We start from the raw sequence: 13,422 nt of genomic DNA, 5'->3' as shown, positions 1-13,422 counted from the left end.
GGTTAAGGGAGCTTATACACTGAGACTAAGGTCTTGGAACATAGTGACTTTAACAGGGAAGTCCGTTGAGCTAGAGTTTCGTAAAATCGTAGTCTTATAGAGACTAGAGTGGTCCTCACTTCTTGCAACTACCTCATCACATGTTTCATTTCCAAGAAAAAATAAAATTTAGCAGATTCTTAGTTTCGGCCATGGTTGATTTGAAGACAAGCATTGTTCTTGTTGGGAGTAGGTGGCTGATTCGATAAATTTTCCGTTTTGCTCTTTTGGGGTTTATTTAATTAGAGTCTTTGACTCCCTCCTTCCTCTTCTTTCTATTTTTTCTAATGTTTTCAATTGAGTAGTCACAAATATATTATTTGGTTGTGGGTTTCTCTTTTTTTTTGGAAGTAAGAATGGTTTTAGTAAATATATTATGTAATATTTATTTTTTGATTTTTTTTTAATGATTTTTCCCCTTCCACTCTACCTTCAAGAGGTAGGAGTAAGGTTTGCGTATACTTTATCCTCTCCAAACCCCACCTTACATGGGGATTACATTGGTTATGTTGTTGATTTTTCTCCTTCCATTAGTTTTGGTTTAAGATTGGTGGCTGGGTGGTTCTCGACTTGGGAAAGATGATGGCATTGCATGTGTTGTTGGGAAGTAGAATTCGGGTGTGATGGATTCTTTTGGTGGAATAGTGTTGCAGGAGAGGGTAATTTTGATGGGTTTTATGGTGGAATCAAATTATTGGGAAGGGGTAAAATAGGGTTAGGATGGTGAGGTGGCACGCCATGTAGCGTCAACCTCACCCAAATGTTAGGCCACATAGGATTCGATAGCTAGGCCCTTGCCATGATGGACCTCCATTAAAAATAGGTGCATATGTGATAAGTATGGTAACGTTCGGGGTATATTTGATCGAAAAGTATAAAAGGGGATAAATGTAGACAACATTTGAATGTAGAGGGCTAAATTTGATGCTTTTCCCTAGAAGGAATTCAAAATGTATAAGACATTCACTTTTTCCCTTAATAAAAGCCTCGGGCTAATTTTATGGCAGCACGTACTTTCCACTTAAGAGGTGATTGTAAATTCTAAAGAGTACAAAGTATGTGAACTATCTACTACATACAATATCGTCCTCATTAATGCTTGCTAATTTCAGATATTTATATGGTTAACAACGATATCATGCTTACTTCATGTATGAAGTTAACGCTTGGACCATCATTGCTGCAGGTTTGTCTCTTTTACTACTTTCCTCTTTTCTTTGGCATTGCAGCTTATTCATTGCGTAAAAGATCACTCCAAACATAGCACCATTTTTTGGTCATGGCCTAGTATTATCAAACACAAAAAAGGCAAGAAAACTCTTTAACATTTGTTGGGGGCTTTAAGCGGAAAAAGCAAATAAAGGGTGGGCTTTAATGAAAAAAGGCACAAAGGGATAAAAAATCTATTTCTTACGGGCTATTGATTTCAGGTTGAGACTTTGCTTGCTTAAGCGACTTAAGGTTTAAGGTAAAGGGCGCTCCTAGCATAGATTATAAATATGTATGGTTAATCTAAGACTAATAATTATAAGCTGAATCCAAATATATGAATTAAGGAATTGAATTTTTTCTTTCATTTTATGATAAAGTAAAATATCAATTGCTTAATGTCACCTTTTCCCAAGAAGCTCGTTGGCAAGGAAAATTATGCCTTAAAACCTTGATGACGATACTGAAGTGCACGTTACGTGAGATGAAGTGCTCAACACATTTTGAGCCTCGGAGCACCTTAGACAATACTATCATGCCTATTGCTGTAAATTTCCGGCAACTTTATTCCTTTCTTTGTAGGAAGACAAGCGTTGTGATACATTAAGCTTTATTATGACAATGGTGAAATTGTATAGGGTTATGGTGGATACAACATGATGTGGCCCATAGTATAAAGGTTGACAACAATAGACACATATATACCCTTTGTGTTGTTTTCATCTCATTGTTCACTTGCCTAACTCACAGGTTCAGTTAAATCACTTCAGTAATTTATGGAAATGGTACTCCCTGTTCCAATTTGTATGAGTCTTTCTAATGCAGGACTTCCCAAAATGTTAGATATTATTCTTGTGAGAAATATAAGAGAAAAATATTAATTTTTGAATTGTATATTTTCATTATTACACTAAGCCATTTTTTTACTATTCTTATTTTAACACTACCCCTCAAGCTGGTGTATACAAGTCATATGCACCGAACTTGTTATAGATGTAACTAATAGGAGGACCAGCGAGAGACTTGGTGAAGATACATGCAAGTTGATCACTCGACTTTACAAATTTTGTAACAATATCTCTTGAAAGTATCTTTTCTCTAACAAAGTGAAAATCAATGTCAATGTGCTTAGTCCTTTTTTGAAATACCAAATTTGATGCAATATGAAAGCCGCTTGGTTATCACACAATTTCCATTTAACTGATTTCTCTAAATTTTAGTTCCCTAAGCAGCGGTTTAATCCATATTAGCTCACAAATTGCTACAATCATTGCTTGATATTCTGCTTCTGCATTACATTGAGCAACCACACTATGTTTCTTACTATTGTAGGATATCAAATTAGCTCTTAATAAAACACAATATTCAAATGTAAAAGCATCTATTAAAGGGTGATCTTGCCCAATCAATGTTTATATATCCAATGATCTGCTCATGACCTCGATTCTCAAAAGAGTAGTCCTTGACCTGGAGCTAACTTTATATGTCGCATAATATGAACAATTGCATCCCAATGACTATCACATGGGAAATCATAAACTGAGTTACAACACTCACATGAAAAAAGATGTCAAGTCTAGTTAGTATGAAATAATTCAACTTTCCAACCAACCGGCTATACCTTTCGAGATCATTGAGTGGATCCCCCTGTCAAGAGTTTAGCATTCGGATCCATGTGTATAAATTGGTCTACATTCCATTGTTCTTGTCTCCTCAAGAATGTCTACGACATACATGCGTTGTGAAATAACAATATCTGTTATGGACTTAGCAACCTTAATACTTAGAAAATACTTTAGTCTTCCAAGGTCTTTAGTCTCGAAATGTTGAAAGAGATGTTGCTTTAAGTTAGTGATACCATTTTGATCATTGCTGGTGATAACAATATCGTCAACACCATAAACAAATTCACAAATTTGGTGCAGAATATTGAGAAAACACAGAGTGATCAACTCCACTGTCAATCATGCTAAACTCCTAAATTATTGTGTTGAACTTCCAAACCAGGTTTGATAAGACTGTTTAAGACCATAGAGTGACTTGCGCAACCGACACACAAGGCTACTAGACCCCCCCGAGCAACAAAATCAGGTGGTTGCTCCATATAAACTTCTTCCTCAAGATCATGATAGAGAAAAATATTCTTAATGTCCAGAAGAAGCCAATGGCGCAATGACAAGCATGGATAAAAAAGGCGAACAAATGTTATTTTAACCACGAGAGAGAAAGTATCACTGTAATCCAATCGAAATATTTTATTATATCCTTTGGCGACAAGGCAAACCTTACGTTGATCAACCTAATCGTCTGGACCAACTTTGACTACATATGCCCAACAACAACCAACATAGATTTACCTATAAGAAGAGAAAAAATCTCTTATGTACCACTTGTATGTAAATCAGACATCTCGTCAATCATAGCTTGCCTCTATCTTGGATGAGAAAGTGCTTCAACTGTAGTCTTCGGGAAGGAAATAGAGGACAAAGATGATACAAAGGCATAATGAGGTGTTGATAGGCGGTGATAACATAAAGTAAGTATAATGAGGGTTAGCATTTCGAGCTAAGTTGCTCGGACTCTTCATATTTGCTGCCGCACCTGTGTCGACACGAGACAGGTGCGGGTGCGGGATACGTGTGGGATTCGGTCAACCCACATCAGATACTTTGACCAAGAGTCCATGGACAACCTACATCAGACGGGTGCGGGTGTGGGATGCGGGATGCGATCAACCCACATCAGATACTTTGACCAAGATACTTTTCCTCTTGGTCAATATTCGTAGCTTCATGTTTCAAGCCAAACAAAGAGATGCTAAATATTCAAACGGTTGTGTTCCGACTTATGGTAGATAGTAACAATGGTTTATAAGAAGAGTTGGTTGAAGGTCTTGAATGACTTTCTCTATCTTTTCTGAGGGGAAGAATATCTTTATATTTATAATTATATTTTATAATATTGAATATTTTAGCCGAATCCCCGCATCCGTATCCATACTCAAATTCGTATCCCCGAATCTTAAAATTTAGATTATACCGAATTCGACTCTCGGATTCTCATCCATATTAGACACCCGCACCCCAGTTCGAGCAACTTAGATTTTGAGTGGATTGTTTACTTTTTTAAAAGTGCAATCGATTGCCATAACATGAAACATCTGCAATATGTCGTAGGGGCACCACTGGAACAAATTTACAAATAACCCACATACACATGTATACAGACATCTAAAAGTAATAACTGTATCATATGGCGTGACAGGGCCCCTGCCGTACCCTTGAATAAATAAATAGATAAATATATACATCAAATGACCAGCATCAAAGTTAGGCTCTGGAAAAGCAGAGCACGTCCAACATAGTTGAGTGGAAATCCTAAGCTAGCGGATCTCCAAAATGAACTACTATACATGCGGGCATGAAACACAGCCCTCCGAAGAAAAGGGGTCAGTACGATATATGTACTGAGTATGCAAAGCATAACACATCATAACTGAGACCATAACTGAAATAAAGATGTAGGAAACAAGTATAACAATTAAAAAATTACTGTACCTGCACCTTAGGACACGTAATCATATACATCATCATATATTGTGCCCGACCCTCTAGTGAACTCGGTGTCATAATCGTTTTATCATATTCACATGTCATCATATCATCATGTATTTTACTTCATCATATTATCGTATACGGCATCATATCATCGTTTACGGTATAATCTTATCATATATGTCATCGTATTACATCCAGTTTATTATGGGGCTCGGAGTCATAAATGTATCACTATATTTTCATATGCATGCCTATTTAAAGTATCTGACCCTTTAGTGAGGGACTCGGTGAAAGGAGTACTGTACGTCTATAGCGTACCATCATAACATACATACCATATCTGACCCTCTAAGGAGGGACTCGATGTTCCTTCCTTATTTCACCACACATATACCATTGTACACATATCATCTTCACATACACTGACCGGCCCGGAACTCGGTGAATAATCGTATCGTCATAACATATAACATATATCACACCTCACGTACAAAATTGTCTCCTCGTGCGTGGAACTGTACACATCCGGCTCGGGACGCAGTGAAAAAAGTAGTAAAACTGCGTCCGACATAATATTCGGCCCATCGTGGGATGCGAAGAAAGAAGGATTACAGCATGCACGAGTAGAGTTGTGAGAAACTATATGCAACTAAGTCACCCTCTGAGACTTGATGAAACAGTCAGGTGAACCGTCACCTGAAGATCAGGAAAGTAATTATCCGAAGTACCTCTTTAGATGTCATAAGGGCTTAAATCAATTGGGGCCTCAAAGATCACAGACATGTATCAAGATAATGCCACATAACTTATGCAATCAAGGACACAATTTATGCAATCAGAACATAGATTATGCAGTCAGAGACTCAACCTGTGTAATCAGAGACATTTATCATTACAAAGTCTTTAGGAAGAGGAACTTGTATCTTCCCTTATTGCTCACTATATAGGAGGCTCGAGAATAGTAGTTGAACTACTTTAAAACCTTTATTATTCAAAAGTGTATACAAGTCACGAATGATACCCAGAGTAGAGTGTGTAATGGGGTTACCTCTAAATCCATATCCTATATTGCTTACAGGCAAGTTCTTCTACAAGTAAGAAGGGATAGACTGTACATGTACTACTTTTCATCACATAGATGATTTGTAAGATAATGACTCAACTATTACATGAGTCTTAACATTAAGTAGTAAACGAGAGTTTCGGCTTATATTCAGGGCTTTATGAATGGATTGAATCCCAAATATCATATACTTATCATTCATAACTTATATCTAATACATGCCAAAAGAAAAGAAGGATAGCTCTACATACCTCTTACAAGTTATTCTTTATCTCGGTTGCCTCGTCGTCCCGTGAACCTAGGTAACATAAAAGCAATACAAGTATCAACATCCTTAGACCTTTCAGCATCTTACATTACTTATGAGTATTCACAAGACTCATTTCCTCGCTCGCCTTCTCGACTAGTTCTTTAACTAGTTAAGGCGTTGACGGAAATCGGATAGCACCTCCCCTATAATGTGCCCTATCCGAATTCCCAATCATGTCTCTAATACCTACATACAACCAGAAACATAACCAGCAGCTCATATATATATAAAACATGGCAACATTATACATTACAACCTCCAAACGACTCACTCGAAATTACTATATCCAAAATAGGGTTTCTAGTTTCTATTTTGCGAAACCTTTAACCGTATGAAGCGGGGGGGTCATGTGGATAAAACCAGCATCTCCCCCACCTATTTTAGGACACATTTAGGTCCTGCAACACACCATGCAACCAGCAACAACCTTCACACACACAACACCTCATTTCGACTACAATTTAACTACGACGACTTTAATTTTGATTGTTTCTATCGTCGAGCATTTCCATGACCTTATTTTTACTTCCAGAAGTATACAAGGTATATAATACACCACACAACAACCCCATAAAGTCCAAATTTAAAGGAGAAGCTTTACCTTAACAAACGGCTTCCCAAACTTTGCTGAAAATTACTTCGGAAGCTCCTTAACATGCTGAAGGTTGTGGGCTGTTCAAGTCACTTATTGGATGCCCCAAATAGTAATTTCTTGTTATTAAACACCATTATATCATCATAGGATACCCTAAATAATTAATTTACGAAACAAAATCGGGCCTTACCTTTTTCTCTTGGCCAACCCGTAGGGTCCTCTCTTTGCCCCTAGCGTTTTCTCTCTTTCTTTCTCACGTTTTCTCTCTTGTTCTAGGCTGAAATTTGGATAGAAACTGAAGTTATGAGTCACATAACATACATATATAGGTCTTCCCAAGAGGTGACACGTGTCAGCCCCTTAGTTTGACACGTGTCAAGCCCTTATTGGGCCACGTATCCCTGTCAAGGCTTCTAGGCTGCCACGTGTCCTTGGTGGGGACCACACTCAAGTAGGTGGGTCACCTACTTGACTCTAAGCAGGTGGGTCACCTGCTGCCATGTGGCACTCCTTCATTGGCTGCCACATGTCCTCTTTTCCTCTTCTTCGTGGATTCGTAATCGCGTCCTATTTTAAGAGCCTATGTAATCCATGCTACGTAAGCGTGGTGTGTCCTCAAGTAGCTCAAGTATGTAAGACTTCTAAGTTAGTAGCTTACGTAGGTAAATCGAGTCCTACGACTCATTATTAGGCCTCCAACTTCTTTCGACTTCTCTTGACCCTATTTCCAACCTTTCCTACTATGGGGTATCACATTCTCCCTTTTTTAGAGTTATTTGACAGTGTCGTAGCTTGTGCGGCTCACATGATAACTTCTAAGAACTTAAGGGACATTCTGAGCTCAAGAGTGTGGGGTGTAACACTTGGTTACGTGGCACTTGTCACTAATGGCATCACTAGTTTTTATTGCATCCTTACATTCATATGAATCGCCTATCACCAGTATAATTGGTTTTTGTTTGCACCTACCAGTCTTATGGGAAGCCGATGAGGTTATGTTTGCGGTTGTGTTCTTTTCGTTCTTATAGGGTTCGATTAGGTTATTGTTTGATTATGATTGTGTAGTTTGTATCAGGATGATGGTTGGTTTCTATGATCGGTTTGGTTGCACCCTTTGATATCCTCTATATTGGTACTTTCAAACTTGGGTTGGATTGGATTGGTATATTGGCAATTGTGATGTTTCGTGGTGGATATTGTTAGTATACCCTCAGTTAGTAAAATCCTATAGTAGAATTTTATCTTGGTTAGGTTACTGGGATAGTGCCTCCAGGTATTATCCTTTACCTCAATTATTTGCATCTTTTATCGCATATTCCTTTGCCTTTGCTTGACTTTATTATGTGTTATCTCTCCTTTAGTTGCTTGTCTAGTGCATCATTTTTCTACCTGCTATTTATACTTGCTTTATCTTTGGACCTTAGTCTACCTATGCCTACTGATTACCACATATTTGGTACTCATACTACACTTTTTCACCCTGCAGATCATAGTATAAGTTCTTGTCATTGACGTGTGCCTCGCGCGAAACAACTTTGGTTGGAGACTGAGGGTGAGCTTAAGATTAGAGATGTGTGACTCATACGAAGTAGCTTTGGATTAGACTAGTCTTTATTTTGTATTCGGAGACAGTTTTATAGTATTTATCTTGTATTTTTGTTATGATTAGTAGCTTGAGTATCGACTAATACTAGGTTTTGGGAATGTTTTATCTATATCTTGACTCTTTCTTCCTCTTTTACTTCTTGTATTGTTCTTTGCTTTTACATTCTTCTCTCCCATGTAATAGTTAATTACTTCTTGTTCTGGGTTATGGGTTCGGCTTACTTACTAATGGGATGTTAGTGTAATGACCCGTTTGGTCATTTTGAGATTGAGTCGTCTCTCTTCCATAAAATACTCTCTCCGAAAAAAAATAAATTAAATTATAAATTTAGACTTTTTGGTAACTATGGTTAATTAGTTAAGGAGTGTTTTAAAATAATTAATTTAATTAAAATTCTATACCACTTTATTTATTAAATAAGAGTTAGTAGGGTTTTATACTACTGGACATAACTTCCGTTTCAAGAAAAAAAAAATTACAAAGAGGCGTTCGGCGATAACCAAAAACTACTACCAATTTGCATCAGGTAATCCATACATTCTTGTATTCTTTTTATAGGCGGAGGTTATATCATTAGTATTATATTAATTAGGCTAGAACTTAGATGAGAATGGAGAGATTTGGAGTCAGTGATCCCTTAAAAAAATGTTTCTATTTGTGCCCTTTTATATCTTATAATATTATTAAATATGGTATCACGTGTTAAGATCCATTAATTAAAGAAAAAAAAATGTTTTGTGAAGTGCTATGTACTTTCTGTTAATTTCCTTTTTATAAGTTTAGTGGATGTAGTATAGGGAATTGATCTTTAAGAAATTTTGAGAGATAATGATGGTGCAGTGATGGATAAATTGTAAATTGTCAAATCTTTACATATTTTTTTTTCTTTCTTTTCGTGGTCTTAATTCTGTGATTTTCATGGTTAACTTAGTTTTGATTTAAGTTATTTCATCAAATTATAATTTAAGTTTTGATATATTTGTATAGCTAATTAAATATTTGGTGTATTGTATTATAGGAACACCATTAGATTTTATGTATTTGGAGAAATTGGAACTTAACCCTAGGCTTGAGATTTAGGGAATGAAGTATAGGTTTGGGTCTAGGCTAGACATATAGTAACATGAGTATTATTATTCTCAAAAACCTTATTGTGATTATTTATTTGACTAGATTACATTGATTCGGAAGCCCAACGAAAAGGGAAGGCTCAAGTCTCAGAGTGATTTCTTGATTAATTAAGACAAGTGAATTTCTAAGCCTCAGTTTAAGCTTATAGATGCTTGTATTTCCGTGTCATGTATTCTAGGGAGTAATGAGAATTGGACTGGGTTATTGACTGTATGATTAGCCTTAAAAATGGAGATGAGGGGTATAAAATGGTGATCTAATGACAGGTATTGGTGAAATTGATATGTTGTGATTATGAGTTTATTTTGGACATCTGAAATGATTATGTTGGTGTGAGACAGGAAGAATTATTGTTGTTGTCATTTTATTATCGTGAATTATATGAACATGAATTGATTGCATTGGTTCTGATATATTGTGTTGAAATTGGAAATGATATGAAATAAAGGGGTCGGGCCACACGCTCCGTGGCAGGTATTATGAAATAAAGGGGTCGGGCCACACGCTCCGTGGCAAGTATTATAAAATAAAAGGGGTCGTGCCACACGCTCCATGGCAAGATATATATATTGAGGGGACGGGCCACACGTTCCGTGGCAGGTTACATGGACAGAAATGTCCCCCATGGGTTCCGGACTGTGATTCAGCGGATGTGTACCGATAGGACAGATATGCATCATTTCATTGCATTGCATTGCACCTTTCTGATTATTTGTGAATTTGTGTTTACCCCATATTGCTCTGTGTGCTAAACTTGACTTGGTATGATTCATTGACAAGACTATTGATGAGTATTTGTGGACTATATTACTGTTGTAATTGTACAAGTGTAGAGTTGGGTTGATTTTATGCAGGTTGTAGTTAAGGAGGTTCGGTTGGGAGGACAGGAGTACTTGTATCTATTAAGCTTTGCTTAGTTTTAGTTATCCACTTGCTGAGTACCGTGTTGTTTGATACTCACCCCTTGCTTCTACACTTGTGTAGGTTGTGAGCCCGGACCTTCTTGATATCTTAGTGTTCTCTACCACGTCCGAGGCTATCATCTCGAGTGTTGAGGTAGATGTTACATCCATCTAGCGGACACCTCTTACTCTTTTATTATGTTTTAGTCCTATTCTAGAGACGAAGACATTATGACTGTATTTCTTTTCGTACTTCGATAATACATTAGTGGCTTGTACACGTGACAATCAGTCTTGGGGGATTTTGAGATTATTTATTTATTTTTGACTAAGTTAAACCTTGCTTTATCTCAATTACTTCCGCATTTACTTTCCGTTGAGTTTTAGGCTGACTTATCTCGGTGGGTTGAGATGAGTGCCATCACACTCGAATTCGGGTCATGACAAAGATGGTATCAGATCCCCAGGTTCATAGGTCTCACGTGTATACAAGCCGAGTCTAAGTAGAGTCTTGAGGATCGGTACGGAGACGTCTGTACTTATCTTCGAGAGGCTATGAAGACTTTTAGGAAATATCTTCACCTTTTGATTCTCTATCGTGCGTCCTTGATCCGATCTATCTATTGCCTCACTCCGTTCTCTCATATATAGTCGTGACTCTTGCCTAATTCTATGTGCGTGTAGTTGAAATGTCATCACGTGGTCTAGATTTAATTTGGAGGTGGAAGTAATAAACTTATGGAAAGAATGTATGGTAAGACTTGTAATGCACAGCGATTTTAAAGGAGTAAGTAAGGTTATGGTTCAATAATGTACTTTGAGGATATGGTATAGGAAGAGGAACAATGGTATGGAGGATTATATGAGTCTTATATTTCTGGATAGTGGTTAAGAATTGAGAATGATGCTTGTTTGGCCTACCTGATATTTGAAGTGGTTCTACAATTGAGAATGGTATAATTAGGGGAATGACTATGTTGTGAGCATTGCCCTCTGAGACTACAGACCGTGAAGTTCGTCGTGAAAGAATGAGTTACATAGTGAGTGATAAGAATGATTTTGCGCTAATCGAGATCAGAATTTCTACAGCAATTTGATAGGATGGATGTATATCAGGAAGGGTTATTATAAGTCTACTACCTCGGTACTTGTGATTATTTGGTTAGGGTTACAGGTTGTGTTGCTTCTGCTATTGATCTTACCTATTGAAGGGTGATATCGATTTTGACTAGAGATTGAAATGTGTTGGTAATGTATGACAGTTACGTAATGGATAGAAATATGTAGACTATCTAGGTATGATCTTTACAGTGGGTATGATGTATTCTAGTGGTGGATCTATCAAGCTTTCACGGTGTGACACTATTGGTGTACAAAAACCAATACATCGATTATCAAGTGTGATTACTAACTACTTAAGGAGTTATTAATTGTATCATCTTCTCATATGATGAGATTTGATGTTGCATTCACATTTGAAAATCCAACTAGTGTGTTACTACAGACGCTAGGGTAAGCATTGTTTATAAGAAAGATCTTAGTGGTGGATTTTGGTATGATTAATGCGTTTAGGTTGTGAAGTGTATCCCTAAAATTCTAAGTGAGGACTTGTAATTTAACCGTAAACTCCAAAGGAGTGGATCGATAACAGAATGATAAGCTTATGGATAAAGAAAGTAGCAGTGAGTATACTTGTGTGAAGGCAATTAAATTTTTTAGTGAGAGTGTGTATAAATTGGGTTATTACATTAGATTTGGTTGGTATAACTGGGTTTAAGGTGTCTTGTCAATTGAAAAGGTTGACTTCGAGATAATGGCAATAGTTATTGAGCATAACGGTAATAAGAATTTATGATGGATTATGATCCGGACACAACCATACTTTAAGGATTTTGGGTTAAATAGATTCAATATAATAATAATGACTTGCAGGTATCTAAATTGCAATTTTCTACTATTTGATGAGTGGCGTGGTTGTATGAAAAGTCGTAGAATGTGTTAAGACACCGCTCGAATATAATTGAAAGAATCTAGAATCATAAATAAAAATAATTAGTAAAATGTAGTTTAGCCTTCGAAACAAGGCGAGAACAATTATATTTACTCTGATTGTAAGGGTCGAATGTATCTTCAGAGAGAGTGGAGAATTAAATTTAGTGAGACGTGGTTCTGTTTATTTTGCTCTGTTTATGATGGCAGTGTTATGTGTTATTCATATGGGTTAACAATTATTGGATAAGATTTGAGAAATAACTCTATAGGGGTTTGACTCGAGTGTGGTAATAAGTTCTTTTGTGGTTTTGAGTTTGGTAACTAATATAATTAAATTTTAACGAAGGATACAATAAGATTAATGGATAGGTGATCAATGATAGCTAAGATGCGTGAATTTATAAAGATCTTTAATGTATGAGCTAATATTGATAGTTAATGGGATTGAGTTACATGGATGAAATTCGAAATTCAAGTTGTTCATTTTAAGTCTACATTATAGCAGTAGGTTTCGTCAAAGTATAGATCGGCAAGATGAAAATTGATCGATCACATGGGGTATTGAGCAGTTGAAAGAACTTGTGCAGGGTTTGGATTGTAGAGTTTATTGCTTTTGATCATTAAAAGGCCTAAAAAAGGGCTTCACTTAAAGTTTTGATTCAAAAGAATAAGGTTGGTAAATGAGTTAGCAAAAGGAATAAGAGTCTGGTATATTAAATAGTTCAAGGTATTTGGAATTTGCCTCATGGGAAACATCTAAGAAATGATAAGAAATAAGACACCATGTGTAGATCCTTAGTTCAAAATTGAAGATTATACGAATTTTCGCTCTTGTTTTCGGATATGACTATACAATGTCGATTGGTTCGACACAGACTTATGAGGGATGTAGCAATGACTTTTCTGAAGGTTTGGTTTTGGTTTGAATGAAAAATAGTGAGGTATCGAAGATTATGTATTTTATGTATGGTTAGACTCTCAAATTATGGTAGGTGACTTATGGATGCACTACAAGATG

The 13,422-nt window shown here is 36.6% G+C and overlaps 1 long non-coding RNA gene across 2 annotated transcripts; it reads left to right on the top strand.

The window, feature by feature from the left end:
- Positions 1–1,026: 1,026 nt before the first annotated feature.
- On the top strand, positions 1,027–1,975 carry LOC129890355 (uncharacterized). Of its 2 annotated transcripts, none has more exons than XR_008767008.1 (2): positions 1,027–1,225; positions 1,668–1,975. It is a non-coding gene; the product is annotated as an uncharacterized LOC129890355 (long non-coding RNA). The 2 variants fall into 2 exon arrangements; XR_008767009.1 differs by having other exon boundaries at positions 1,629–1,975.
- The last annotated feature ends 11,447 nt before the right edge of the window (positions 1,976–13,422 follow it).

Source organism: Solanum dulcamara, chromosome 5 (genome assembly GCF_947179165.1).
Source record: "Solanum dulcamara chromosome 5, daSolDulc1.2, whole genome shotgun sequence".
NCBI classification, from domain to species: domain Eukaryota; kingdom Viridiplantae; phylum Streptophyta; class Magnoliopsida; order Solanales; family Solanaceae; genus Solanum; species Solanum dulcamara.
This window is presented reverse-complemented; position numbering and strand designations above follow the sequence as displayed.